Consider the following 14,506-nt stretch of genomic DNA (forward strand, 5'->3'; position numbering starts at 1 on the left):
AAGACAGGAGCTACATCTTAGACATCTGTGTCCTGCTCATCTCTAAGCACCGTACTTTGTACAGAGTAATTAGTTCTCCATCAGTGCTTGTGGGAGTTCATGGTGATGATGGAGGCCCTGAAAACTCCTTTCTCATTCATACATAAGCTATTTTTAACACCCGTGCTTTATTTTTTTTTAATATTTATTTATTTATTTGGCTGCCCCGGGTTTTAGTTGCGGTACACGGGATCTTCATTGCCACGTGCGGGATCTTTTCACTGTGGCATGCGGGGTCTAGTTCCCTGACCAGGGATCGAACCCGGGCCCCCTGCATTGGGAGTGCAGAGTCTTAACCACTGAACCACCAGGGAAGTCCCTATTATTTTAATTAATAAATCAGATTGTATAATTAAATAACTATTAAAACCAGAATATTTGACTAATAGAATGCTACATTTAAAAACCATGAAAAACAGCAATTCACTGCTTAGTGTGTATATATATTTAAAACATTCATCTTAAGCGTCAAGCCCTTTCCAAAATTCATCATATCCCAGGTGTGTACTTTGAAAACATAGAAGCCATTCTAGTAGCATTGATTGTGACACAGCTCCAGGTTTTTGCTAGTAAACTTTTAATTCTTAACTTCTACCGAGTATACTTCTTATTCATCTCCCTCCAGGACCCAGAGAAAGATGAAGGTCCTGTTTAATAAGTAAACATGTACCATGTATGACTGATCAGGAACGTTATTTTGAGATAAATTGAACTCAGCCTTGATGAGATGAATACCTTGTGGAAATTATTAAAATTATTTTAAGGAAAACTTGGTGAAAACGTTTTCTCCTTTCCAAGTGAACTTATTTCTATCCCCTCTCCTACATCATCAAGCTCACTCTTTCCACTGCCCCCTTTGCCTCAGCCTACAAACATGTACTGAATTCCCACAATTCTGAAAGCAACTTCAGCAGACTCAGTTTCCCCCCTACATGCAATATTATTCCATCTTCCTTTTCCTTTCATAACCACACTTCAGCAAGTGCTACAAAGTAAACCTTAGCCTTGAAATGCAGCACAAAATCTATTCACAGCTGATATTTACTGAACACCCAGCACTGTGCTAATTCATGGAAATATGAAAAGAATTCAGAGAAGTAACTTACGGCTCACAGTGTGATAAACATTATGATAGAGGGAAGAACAGGGTATTAAGAGAACAAGGAGTGTCAGTTATTCTCAAATTGAGGGATCCTGAAGGAGGAAGTCCTAAGATAACTTAAATGACAAATATAATTAACTAGCTTCAGAAGAGGGAGTTTCGACCTGTTTAGGATAACCCAGAAATTTATTATACCTGGAACATGAGAGTTGGGGAGTGGTACCTGTATACTATGATAAGAGTGTTGAACTTTAATCTGGTTATAAAGGAAACCATTTAGGGAATGACATAATTAAATTGCATTTTAGGCTGCTGCTTGCAGGATTATGGAGAATGGCTTGGGCTGGAAAAACAGTTAGGAGATTGTTTTCATAATTCAGGTTTTAAAAAATGGGAGACCTGAAATAAATAGTAATAAGGGAAGAGCAAAAAACTGGTCAAAGATATTAGGACAATAGAACTAAGAGGAGGGGCGAAGGAGGGAAGAAATCAAAGGAGACTCCCAGGTTTCTGTTTTTTCACTTTTCCACATGTTGAGTTAGGAATGCTTAAACACCATCAGAGGACTATGCCCAGGAGGCAATTAGATATGGAGCTTAAGAGGAAGATTTGAGCTGAATATATTGCTTTGGGACTCACTAGCTTTAGGTGAGAGTTGAAACCATGGGCATGGATAAGATTACGAGCCAGGTGGATGGGCATCTGAGCTAGTAACCAGGAAGCCAAAAGGTGACAGAAATGAGGGAGGGTGGAGAACAATATATGTAAATATCATGAAATTTTTAGAGGAACGGGATTTTTACATAAAAACAGAGGGTTACTTGTTTAGATGTAACATTGAAGAATAAGGAGAGAGCTGAACTCACCTCTGGACCCGGTGTTCATGAATAAATGAGACCAAAAAGACAAAAGGACATACTTTCAAGAAAGTTGCAGGGGGACAGAATCTTCAGAGAAGTGTCAGCATTTGTTAAGACCAGAAGGTGAGGCAAAAGTTCTGTGAGGAGAATCCAGAGGTAGTGAATTAGAGCATCAGAGAAACAATGGAAAGATTTTGAATGGAGAAAAGTAGCAGGAGATTGGGTCATAAGAAAGGAAGTACATGTGAGAACACACAAGAAAGATGATGACCAAGGATGCCAGGAATATGAGGAAGTATTCACTAGCCTCAAGGTCTCAAAACAGAAATCCTATATAAATCTGACGTTCACCCTAACTTGTGCAGGTAGACTTCACTAGTCTTGACAGCAGAAAGTGTAACTTACTGACTTATACTCACATCTTTCTTTTACAATGGAACCCTAAATCAAACACTGTGGCCCATTTCTCTTGGTTTAAGCATGAACATGTGAGATAATTCTTGGCAATGAGATGTGAGGGAAAATCTGCTATGGGGGGCTTCTGGGAAAAGTTTTTCTCTCTAACAAAAAGCAGCACATGCTGTGTACCCACATCATAGCAGCATTATGCACAACCACTAAAAGGTGGACGCAGCCCAAGTGTCCATCAACAGATAAATGGATAAGCAAAATGTGGTGTATGGACATAATGAACTATTACTCCTTAAAAAAGTAGGAAATTCTGACACATGCTACAATATGGATGAAACTTGAGGACATTATACTGAGTGAAATAAGCCAATCACAAAAAGACAAATACAGTTGACCCTAGAACAATGAGGGAGTTAGGGCACCCATCCCCGCGCTTTTGAAAATCTGCACGTGTAACTCATAGTCAGCCCTACATAACCACAGTTCTGCATCCACAGAGTCAGTCAGCCAAGGATTCTGTAGCACTGTATTTACTATTGAAAAAAATCTGAGAATAAGTGGACCCATTCAGTTTAAACCCATGTTGTTTAGGGGTCAACTGTACTGTAGGATTTCACTTACCTGAGGTACCTAGAGTAGTCACATTCGTAGCGATAGAAAGTAGAATGGTGATTACCAGGGGCTAGGGGGAGGGAGGAATGGAGTCATTACTTAATGGATATAGAGTTTCAGTTTTGTAAGGTAAAATGGATTCTGTAAAATAAAATGGATTCTTTTTTTTTTTTTTTTTCTGGAGCTAGCCATCCTGGGAGGCCTGATTTATTACAAATTCTTTTGCAAGCATTGAACCTCTTACAGGGAAGGGTTTGTGGACCAGAACTTCGACTCTGTGAATTAATGGTGTTAGAGATGTGGTGATGGTTACACAACAATGTGTATGTACTTAGTGTTACTGAACTGTACACTTAAAATGGTTAAAATAGTTAATTTTATGTTATGTGTATTTTACCACAATAAAATAATTGAAGAGAAAAAAAGCAGTGAATGCCAAGACCATTCAATGGCCAAAGGATAGTCTCTTCAACAAATAAATAGTGGTGGAACAACTGGGTTTCCACATGCAAAAGAATAAAGTTGGATCCTTACTTCATACCATGTTCAAAAATTAACTCAAAATGGATCAAAGATCTAAATATAAAAGTTTAAATGATAAAACCCCTAGAGTAAAACATACAGGTATATCTTCATGACTGGGATTTGACAACAGCTTCTTAGATGACACCAAAAGTACAAGCAAGAAAGAAAAAATAGAGAAATCATACTTCATCAAAATTAAAAACTTTCATGCATCAAAGGACACTATGAAGAAAATGAAAAGACAATCCACAGAATGGGAAAAAAATATTTGCAAATTATATATCTGATAAGGGTCTAGTACCCAGAATATATAAAGAACTTAAAGATAGACAACAAAAAGACAATAATCCAATTAAAAGATGGGCAAAAGACTTGAATAGACATTCTCCAAAGGATATGCACAGATGGCCAAAAAGCACATGAAAAGGTGTTCAACATTGTTAATTGTATTTTTATGAAAAAGTGTATTTTATGTTTAAATATGCATATCCATACATTTAAAGAGTAATATATAATGCTTGAAATTGCAAAATGTTTCTCAGCCACTGCATTAATCATGTATTTTGTATAACAGATTATCCATGTCTTAGTGGTTTTAAAAACCAATATTTATTATCACAATTTTTGTGGGTTAGGAATCTGGTCATGACTTAGCTGGGTCCTCTGCTTCCAGGTCTCTGCCAAGGCTGCAAGCGAGGTCAGCCAAGGTCTGTGATCCCATCTGAAAATATGACTGGGAAAAAATGTGCTTCCAAGTTCATTCAGTGGTTGTTGACAGGATTCAGTTCTTTGCAGGTTGTTGGACTGAGGGCCTTCGTTTCTCACTGGCTATTGGTCATCGCCTCTCTCAGTTCTTTGCCACATGAGCCTCTCGAAAAAGCAGCCTGTTTCATCAAAGCATGTGAGCCAAGAAGGCAATAGAGAGAGTCTGCTAGCAAAGTGGAAGTCACACTCTTTTAAAAGCCAATCATGGAAGTGACACCCCATCACTTTTCCTGTGCTCTACTTATTAGAAACAATCTGCCAGGCTGAGCCCACATGCAAGGGGAGATTATTACACAAAGGCATACATACAAGGAGGTGGGGATCACAGTAGGCCATTTTAGAAATATTCACCACAGTCACCACACACAACTAATTCATAATTAACTTGGAACCACACATTGGGATAGGAACAGAAGCAAGAAAATGAATGCCTGGCTCTATTGTGGAATGAGTCTCTGCTATACAGGAATCTATGGCATTCATGCTTTTTGAAACGTAAGATTTGACAAGTTGTCTTTTTTCTTACCTAAGTATTTTGCCACTCAAATCCTCTCCATACTCTGAAGCAGTATTTATATTTGATGCTGCTCCCAGCAAATCCCAGAACTTTACAGCATTTGCATAGAGCTGCCTTTTGTAGGGCAAAAGATGTGGAGAAGCATTTTCCTGGGACCTGAACAATGTTAGTGACAGGAACAGCTGTTTAGGGTGAAGGGTGGCACCAGGTTAGTGCTGAGAGCCAGTTAGAGAGTGAGAAAGATACTCCTGTGTTTTCAGTATGATTTTTGTGATCATATTACACGTAGAGCCCTCTAAGGCAGGGGTCCCCAACCCCTGGGCCGCAGACCAGTACAGGTCCGCGGCTTGTTAGGAACCGGGCCACACAGCAGGAGGCAAGCAGTGGGCGAGCAATCGAAGCTTCATCAGCCGCTCCCCATCGCTCGAATTACCGCCGGAACAATTCCCCACCCCCCCCATCCTCCACCCCCATCTGTGGAAAAATTGTCTTCCATGAAACCAGTCCCTTGTGCCAAAAACTTGGGGACTGCTGCTCTAAGGCATGGTTCCTCTTGCTTGGAGCTAGTGGCAGAACTGATGTATTTAAGGCACCTGAAACCCAGTGGGTAATAAAAGTCATACTCTTTGGCTTGTCTAACATGTCTCAGTTTTCAGATGATTTGAACTTAGATAAGCATGAATTCAAAATTCACATTTTTCTCTCTTTGCTTCTTTTTATTCCTTCCATTCTTTTGAAAGTTACTATTTTTTCAATTATAAAATAAAATATATATAGATTGTAAATCATTGTAAACTGCCGAAAAGCAGTAAGAAAAAAGAATCACTCAAAATTTCGTTATCTATGGGACTAATTAAACTCAAAAGCTTTTGCACAGCAAAGGAAACCGCAAACAAAATGAAAAGACAACCCACAAAGTGGGAGAAAATATTTGCAAATGATGTGACCAACAAGGGATTAGTCTCCAAAATTTATGAACAGCTCATTCAGCTCAATACCATAAAAACAAACAACCCAATTAAAAAATGAGCAGAAGACCTAAATAGATGTTTCTCCAAAGACATACAGGTGGCCAAGAGGCACAAGAAAAGATGCTCAACATCGCTAATTATTAGAGAAATGCAGGTCAAAACTACATGAGATATCACCTCACACCACACAGAATGACCATCATCAAAAAATCTACAAAAAATAAATTCTGGAGAGGGTGTGGAGAAAAGGGAACCCTCCTACACTGTTGGTGGGAATGTAAATTGGTACAGCCTCTATGGAGAACAGTATGGAGGGTCCACAAAAGAACTAAAAATAGAGCTACCATATGATCCAGCAATCCCAATCCTGGGCATATATCCATAGAAAGACATGGTTCGAAAGGATACATACACCCCAATGTTCATTGAAGCACTGTTTACAATAGGCAAGGCATGGAAGCAACCTAAATGTCCATCGACAGATGAATGGATAAAGAAGATGTGAGATATATATATATATATATATATATATATATATATATATGCAGTGGAATATTACTCAGCCATTAAAAAGAATGAAATAATGCCATTTTCAGCAACATGGATGGACCTGGAAATTATCATACTAAGTAAAGTAAATCAGACAAATATCATATGATATCACTTATATGTGGAATCTTAAAAAAACAAAATAAAGTTACGAATGACCTTATTTACAAAACAGAAACAGACTCACAGACTTAAGAGAATGAACTTATGGTTACCAAGTGGGATGGATGCGGGGGAAGGATAGATTGGGAGTTTGGGACTGACATGTACACACTTCTTTATTTAAAATAGATAACCCAAAAGGACCTACTGTAAAAATAAATAAATTATTTTTGTTATCTAAAGGTGACCATTGTTGACACTTTGATCTGTATTTCTTGGTATCTTTCCTTCTAAATGTAGTTTTTCATGTGTTTGTTTGACAGAGTTGTGATTACTTTACAAACAATTTTTTATTCAGCTCTTTTCGCTTACCATTAAAACATACAGCACTTTTCCATGTTATTACGAACTGTTTTTAAACATTATTTTTTTAAACCTGTGCTCTTTTTTCCACCTTACACTGCTTTCCAGAGAAAAACAGCAAGTTAAATACTGCTCATAAACATTACTTCTGTTAAGTCTAAATTTCAGCCTGACCCAATTTCAGATTCTTCTGAATCTAAAATAATCTCTCTCTCTCTCTCTCTCTCTCTCTTTCTTTTGATAGAAAACTATTTTGGGTGTTTGGAAACTAAGGAATTCAGTGAGCTTGGAGGAAGAGGAAAGAGTCTAATACCGGCAGTTTGTCACTTGAACCAAAAACCAGAACTCAAACTCTGAATTGGGAGAATGTTCAGAAAGGAACTACTAACTTAATATTAATATTAAATATTGATATCACAAAAACTTTAGTTTTTAAATAAAATTATAAAAAGCTTCAATTTATATATTTTAAAGTAAAAAGACAGCCAGAAGCGACCTCTTGTAATTCTTTTTGACTTCTCTACAGAAACACGAAAGCTGGCAAGGATCTTGTTTATTAAGTCTCAGTACTTAGTTAAAGGATATTATTTACTTAATAATTCACAAAGTTTGTACCTCTGAATGCCAAAAGCCAGTTTTTTAATGAATTTACTCTAGTTTTGAAAATGGTTAGACTTTGAGGCATGGCCAGTCACGCACTCAGTTGGTCAGGTGCCTAGGAGAACATGATATTATCTTGCCCTTGAGGAACTAGAAATCTACTGAGGAAGACAAGTATGTACATACTAAATTATAAAGCAAGGCAGAATGTGAACAGGACTTAATAAAGATACAAAGTCTTATTGTGGCATAGAAGTATGTGTATACTTCAGAATATATATATTCTGATTTTTAAAATAACCCAGGTGTTTGATAAAAATTCAAACATTAAAGAATATATAACACAACCAAAATAATGACCCATAGTAACTTGATGTATAATCTTAACGTTTTATGACTATGCTAACATGAAATATTATTATTACAAACAGTTGTTAATGTTAATGAATATGTCTGGACTGTATACAATGAGCTAGGCATTGTTTTAGATGTTGGGGTTATAACTGAACAAAAACAGGGATTTCTGTTCAAGGAGCTTACATTTTAGTGGATTGAGACACAGTAAACAAAAAATAAAACAAGTAAATTATGTAGAATGCTAGAAGGTGATAAGTCCTATAGGGAGGTGGAGAGAGGAAGAAATAATCGAGGATGAAAAGAAGGAAGAGTCCTGAAGGATGGATTACAATTTTAAAATGGTGGTCAGGGTAGATCTCATTTAGAAGGTGACATGTGGATGAAAATTTAAAGAGATAAGGGAATGAGGCAAGTAGATATGAGGGAAGAGCATTCAGGTAGAGGGGGCAGGCAGTACAAAAGTCCTAAGGTGGGCATGTGCCTTACCTGTGCACTTTTCTAGTCAGAAAAGATCTTTTAAGTATCTGGAAGCTGACAAGCTTGCAGTGGCTGATACTAGTTTTCCAACATTCTAATTTTCACTTAAAATTAGTGTGGTTTTCCTTGAAGTAACAGGTTCGTTTCACTCATTTTTTAAAAAATTTCTGTCAAATGCCAAATCTAAATAAATGTGGTTTGTCAGTTACTCTTGCATGAAAAAATGGCATTCGAAGAAAAACTGTCTAGTTTAGCTGGCAACTCAAATAATCACACATATGCTTCTCCTCAAGACAACCATCCCACTTTGGTATGCATCAGAAGTGCTTTAGTCATACTGCCTATTTTATCACCCAAAAAGTTTGCACTTAAGAGGTAAGATTCAGGGACTTCCCTGGTGGCACAGTGGTTAAGAATCCGCCTGCCAATTCAGGCGACATGGGTTTGAGCCCTGGTCCAGGAAGATCACACATGTTGCGGAGCAACTAAGCCCGTGTGCCACAACTACTGAAGCCCGTGTGCCTAGAGTCTGTGCTCTGCAACAAGAGAAACCACCGCGATGAGGAGCCCGCACACCAAAACGAAGAGTAGCCCCTGCTCGCCACAGCTAGAGAAAGCCTGTGGCGCAGCAACAAAGACCCAACACAGCCAAAAATTAATTAATTAATAAGTCATTTCTACTGCTTCATCAATGACAATTATAAATTAAAGTGGCATTTTTACTTCAAGTTCATGATAGTGGGTATTACAATGGCTGCTAGTAGAGAGACAGTTATTCTATTGTGTCATAAACCCAAATATCTACATATTAGTATTCATTTATTTCAGAATAATAATTGCTACTATGTATTGGGTGCCTGTTATTGTGACTGGAGCTTTTACATATATTATCTCATTCTGCCCTTTTAGTAACTCCTAAAGTTGTAGCTATCACATTCAGACCTAAAGTACCCAGCAGAAGATGGGTTATTTTTTGGTGCTGCTTTTTTTGTTGTTGTAGTAAAATACAGATAGCATGAAATTCACCATTTCAACCATTTCAAAATATATAGTTCAGTTCCATTTAGTAAATTCACGGTGTTGTAGAGCCATCACTACTATCTAGTTCCAGAATGTTCTCATCACCCTAAAAAGAAACTTCATACTGATTAAGCAGTCATTCTCTATTTGTCCCTTCCCCTGACCCCTGGAAACTACTAGTATACTTTCTGTTTCTATGGATTTGCTTATTCTGGTCATTTCATATAAATGGAATCATACAACACGTGGTCTTCTGTGTCTGGCTTCTTTCACTTAGCATATAGTTTTAAAGGTTCATTCATGATGTAGCATATATCAGTGCTTCATCCCTTTTCATGGCTGAAAAACATTCTGTTGTATGGATATACCACATTTTGCTTATTCATTAATCTCTTGATGGGCATGTGGATTATTTACACTTTTTGGATACGTGAATAATGCTGCAGGGAACATTGGCATACAAGTGTCTGTTTACATCCCTGTTTTCAATTAACTCCACTCCAGATCATATGGTAACTCAATGTTTCACTTTTTGACGAACTGCCAAACTCTTTTCCACAGCAACTGTGCCATTTTATATTCCCATCAGCAAATGTGTGAAGGTTCCCACTTCTCTACATCTTTTCCAACACTTACTATGACATCATTTTTTCACTTTTTAAAAAGATATTTATTTATTTGGTTGTGCTGGGTCTTAGTTGCAGCAGGCAGCCTCCTTAGTTGTGGCACCCTGGCTCCATAGCTGTGGCATGCAAACTCTTAGTTGTGACATGCATGTGGGACCTAGTTCCCTGACCAGGGATTGAACCCAGGCCCCCTGCATTGGGATCGCAGAGTCTTATCCACTGTGCCAGCAGGGAAGTTCCTCTTTTTCACTTTTTGATTATAGCATCCTAGTAGGTGTGAAGTTGTTCTAACTGTATTTTCTTAGATTCTGTTTGTCTATTTGGCATCCATTCATCACAGGGCAAATATTATATTACTTACATTTTCTTATTATCTGTATTATTTATTTATGTCTTCATTGGGTCTTCGTTGCTGCACGCCGGCTTTCTCTAGTTGCGGTGAGTGGGGGCTACTGTTCGTTGCGGTGCACAGGCTTTGCATTGCTGTGGCTTTTCTTGTTGTGGAGCATGGGTTCTAGGCACGTGGGCTTCAGTAGTTGTGGCATGCAGGCTCAGTAGTTGTGGCGTATGGGCTTAGTTGTTCCACAGCATGTGGGATTTTCCTGGACCAGGGCTTGAACCTGTGTCCCCTGCATTGGCAGGCAGATTCTTAACCACTGCACCACCAGGGAAGTCCCTATTTTCTGTATTCTTGATGCTCTGGCATTTGGGGGCCTTACAGACCCAGAGAGAGAATATCCCTCCAAGGGCTGGCTAATTCCTAAAGATAATAACAATTTGCCAATTGAGCATGGGTTTAATATGTAAACCAAACAATACTGAGTCTATACACTCAACCATCTCCTTATCTAATTCTCACACATTAAGCCAATATTTCCCCTGCTCTAAATGATCCCAGGGTCAGGTATCAGGCAACTAGTGACCATAGTCTTTCACCAATGAGTATGATGTTCATTATGGGTTTTCCATAGATGTCTGTTATCAGTTTGAGGAAGTTCTCTTGTATTCCTAGTTTGTTGAGTGTTTTTTTTTTTATCATGCAAGGGCATTAGATTTTTTTCAAATGTATGATTGATGATCATGTTGCTTTTGTCGTTCACTCTATGAATATGATATACATATATACTGATTACATTTACCTGTATTACTGATCTTATATAATTGAATAAACAAGAATCCTTGGAGCAATCTACTTCCCCCTCTCCCTTGCCTCCAATATCTATTCAGCCTCCAGGTTCCACTGGTTCTACCTCAAAAAATCCTAAATCAGGCATTTCTTATCCACACCTGTTGATCTTTAGCAAGGAAATTCAAATTTCCTCTTTACCGCCCTCCTCCATTACACAACCTTTTGTTCTCTCCAGGAATAAAGATTAAAGAAAGACACAGCAACTCTATTCTAGTCTTAGCTTTTTTCACTAGACACACCTTCCCTTCTTTTTCAGACCCCACCCCTCTATGACCATAGACCTAGGCTGGCCCATAATTCTTCATCCCCTAAGTCAATCAATTCAAGCATGGGCATATGACAAACTGTTCTAACATTGATATAGAAATGCAAGGAAACCAGAATAGCCAAAACAATCTTGAAAACAGAACTAAGTTGGAGGATTTATCCTTCCCAATATCAAATTTTAGAGGATTTGTCTTCCCAATTTCAAAATTTACTAGAGTAATCAAGATTACATGGTATTGGCATAAAGGTAGACCTATATATCAATGGAACAGAACTGAAAATCTAGAAATAAGTGCTTACATCTATGATCAATTGATTTTCAACAAAGGTGCTAAGGCAATTCAACAGGGAAAGGATAGTCTTTTCAATGGTACTGGGAAAATTGTATTACCAAATGCAAAGCAATCAATTTAGACCTGTACCTCATGCCTTACACAAATATCAACCCAAAATATATCACAGACCTAAATGTAAGAGCTAAAACAATAAATTTATTAGAAGAAAACATAGGAGTAAATCTTCATGATTGTAGGTTAGGCAAAGATTTCTTAGATACAGTACCAAAAGCATAAATGATTAAACAAAAACATTACAAATTTAACTTTATCAAAATTCAATGTATTTTGCTTCAAAAGGTTTTCATTTTCATTAAGAAAGTGAAGGGCTTCCCTGGTGGCGCAGTGGTTGAGAGTCCGTCTGCCGATGCAGTCCGGGAAGATCCCACATGCCACAGAGTGGCTGGGCCCGTAAGCCATGGCCGCTGAGCCTGCGCGTCCGGAGCCTGTGCTCCACAACGGGAGAGGCCACAACAGTGAGAGGCCCGCGTACCGCAAAAAAAAAAAAAAAGTGAAAAAATAACCATATCATATTACTGATAAAAGACTTGTCTCCAGAGTATATAAAGAACACTACAACTCAACCATAAAAAGACAAACCAATTTAAAAATGGGCAAAGGATTTGAATAGACATTTCTCCAAAGGAGAAAGATGTTCTACATCATTAGCATCAAAGAAATGCAAACCAAAACCACAAAGATGCCATTTTACACCCACTGGTTTTAGTTATAATCTAAAACACAAACAATAGCAAGTGTTTACAAACAGCTCATACACCTCAATATCAAAAACAACAATAACAACCCAATCAAAAAATGGGCAGAAGGGGACTTCCCTGGCAGTCCAGTGTTTAAGACTCTGTGCTTCCAGTGCAGAGGGCACAGTTTGATCCCTGGTCAGGGAACTAAGATCCCACATGCCATGCCTCGCGGCCAAACAACAACAACAAAAATGCACAGAAGACCTAAACAGACATTTCTCCAAAACAGACATACAGATGGCCAAGAGGTACATGAAAAGATGCTCAACATCACTAATTATTAGAGAAATGCAAATCAAAACTACCATGAGGTATCACCTCACATTGATCAGAATGGCCATCATCAAAAAGTCTACAAATAATAAACGCTGGAGAGGGTGTGGAGAAAAGAGAACCCTCTCCTACACTGTTGATGGGAATGTAAATTGGTACAACCACTATGGAGAACAATATGGAGGTTCCTCAGAAAACTAAAAATAGAACTACCATATGATCCAGCAATCCCACTCCTGGGCATATATCTGGAGAAAACTATAATTCAAAAGATAATGCACCCCAATGTTCGTAACAGCACTATTTACAATAACCAAGACATGGAATCAACCTAAATGTCCTTCGATAGATGAATGGATAAAGAAGATGTGAGATATATATATATATATATACACACACAGTGGAATATTACTCAGCCATTAAAAAAAGAATTGAAATAATAGAAAATGTTGAAAAGCATGTGGAAAATCAGAACTCTCACGTATTACTGGTGGGAATATAAAAGGGTACAGCTGTTTTGGAAAATAAGAAGTTCCTCTAAAAGTCGAACATCGAATTACCATAAAACCCAGCAATGCCACTCTGAGGTACATATCCAAGAGAAAGGGAACATATATCTACACAAAAACTTGTATACAAATATCTGTACCAGCATTATTCATATCAGCCAAAGAGTGAAAACAGTTCAAATGTCCATCAATTGTTTAATACGTAAAGAAATACTTACAATAGAATGGTATTTAGTCACAAAAAAGAATGAAGTACTGACATATGCTACAACACAGATGAACCTTGAAAACATTATGTTATGTTAAGAAGCCAGACACAAAAGGCTACGTATTGTATTGTTTCATTTCTAAGAAATGTCCAGAACAGGCAAATCCATATAGACAGAACTGAATTAGTGGTTGCCAGATTCTGGGGGGAAGGAGAGGATGGTAAATGACTATTGATGGACAGAGGATTTCTCTTGGGGTGATGAAATATTCTAGAATTAGTGGTGATGGTTACACAATTTTGTGAATATACTAAAAAATGCTGTATTGTACACTTGAAAAGGGTGAATTTAATAATATGTGAATTATATCTCAACAACAAAAGGATGTAGGTAATGGAACAGATTTGGTGATGGAGGAGAAATGTGCTCTGTTTGAAGATATTAACATGTTAAGTCTTAGGTACCTCCAGAATATCGTGGTAGATACCCCAAGCAGGCATTTGGAATTACTTCACTACAGTTCTGGAGACAGTCCAAAAGTCAGGTGAGTTTTGCAACCACGAAAAATGTGAGATCATGTATGGACAGCAGAGCAGTTCAACCAAATCTCTCCTTAATACAGCGTATCAAGCCCTCTAGGAATGGCCTTTGTACTCTTCTCAGCCTGATCTTTCATCACTCTGTGTCTCAGATATTTTTCTCAACAAACTATTGTCGTTCACTCTATGAATATGATATACATATACAACAAACTATTGTCGTTTGAATTATATTCATTTATTAATCAAATATTTAGTGCTCAATACAAGGAATAAATGAGTGAGCAAAGCAGACATAGATAGCCCCTGACTTCAAGGAGCTTGCAGTTTAGAAAAGTAAACAAGTAGTTATATTTTAGTGTGGTTGGTGCTATGATTAGGAGAACAAGCTAAGATACCATCCCATTCTTTCTTCATAAAGTTGAGCTAAGTGCCTCTTCGTTGTGGTCTCAGAGCACACTTTACATGTTTTCATTAACTTACCACATCATCTATGTTAAATTTTATCTACATTTGCATGTTTCATCC

At 37.7% G+C, this 14,506-nt stretch overlaps 1 non-coding gene across 1 annotated transcript; it reads right to left on the reverse strand.

Annotated features, from left to right (window-relative positions):
• Positions 1-280: 280 nt before the first annotated feature.
• On the reverse strand, positions 281-353 carry TRNAG-CCC (transfer RNA glycine (anticodon CCC)). The gene has a single exon. It is a non-coding gene; the product is annotated as a tRNA-Gly (tRNA).
• Positions 354-14,506: the final 14,153 nt, after the last annotated feature.

The sequence above is a fragment of the Orcinus orca genome, chromosome 1, assembly GCF_937001465.1.
Source record: "Orcinus orca chromosome 1, mOrcOrc1.1, whole genome shotgun sequence".
Taxonomy (NCBI): domain Eukaryota; kingdom Metazoa; phylum Chordata; class Mammalia; order Artiodactyla; family Delphinidae; genus Orcinus; species Orcinus orca.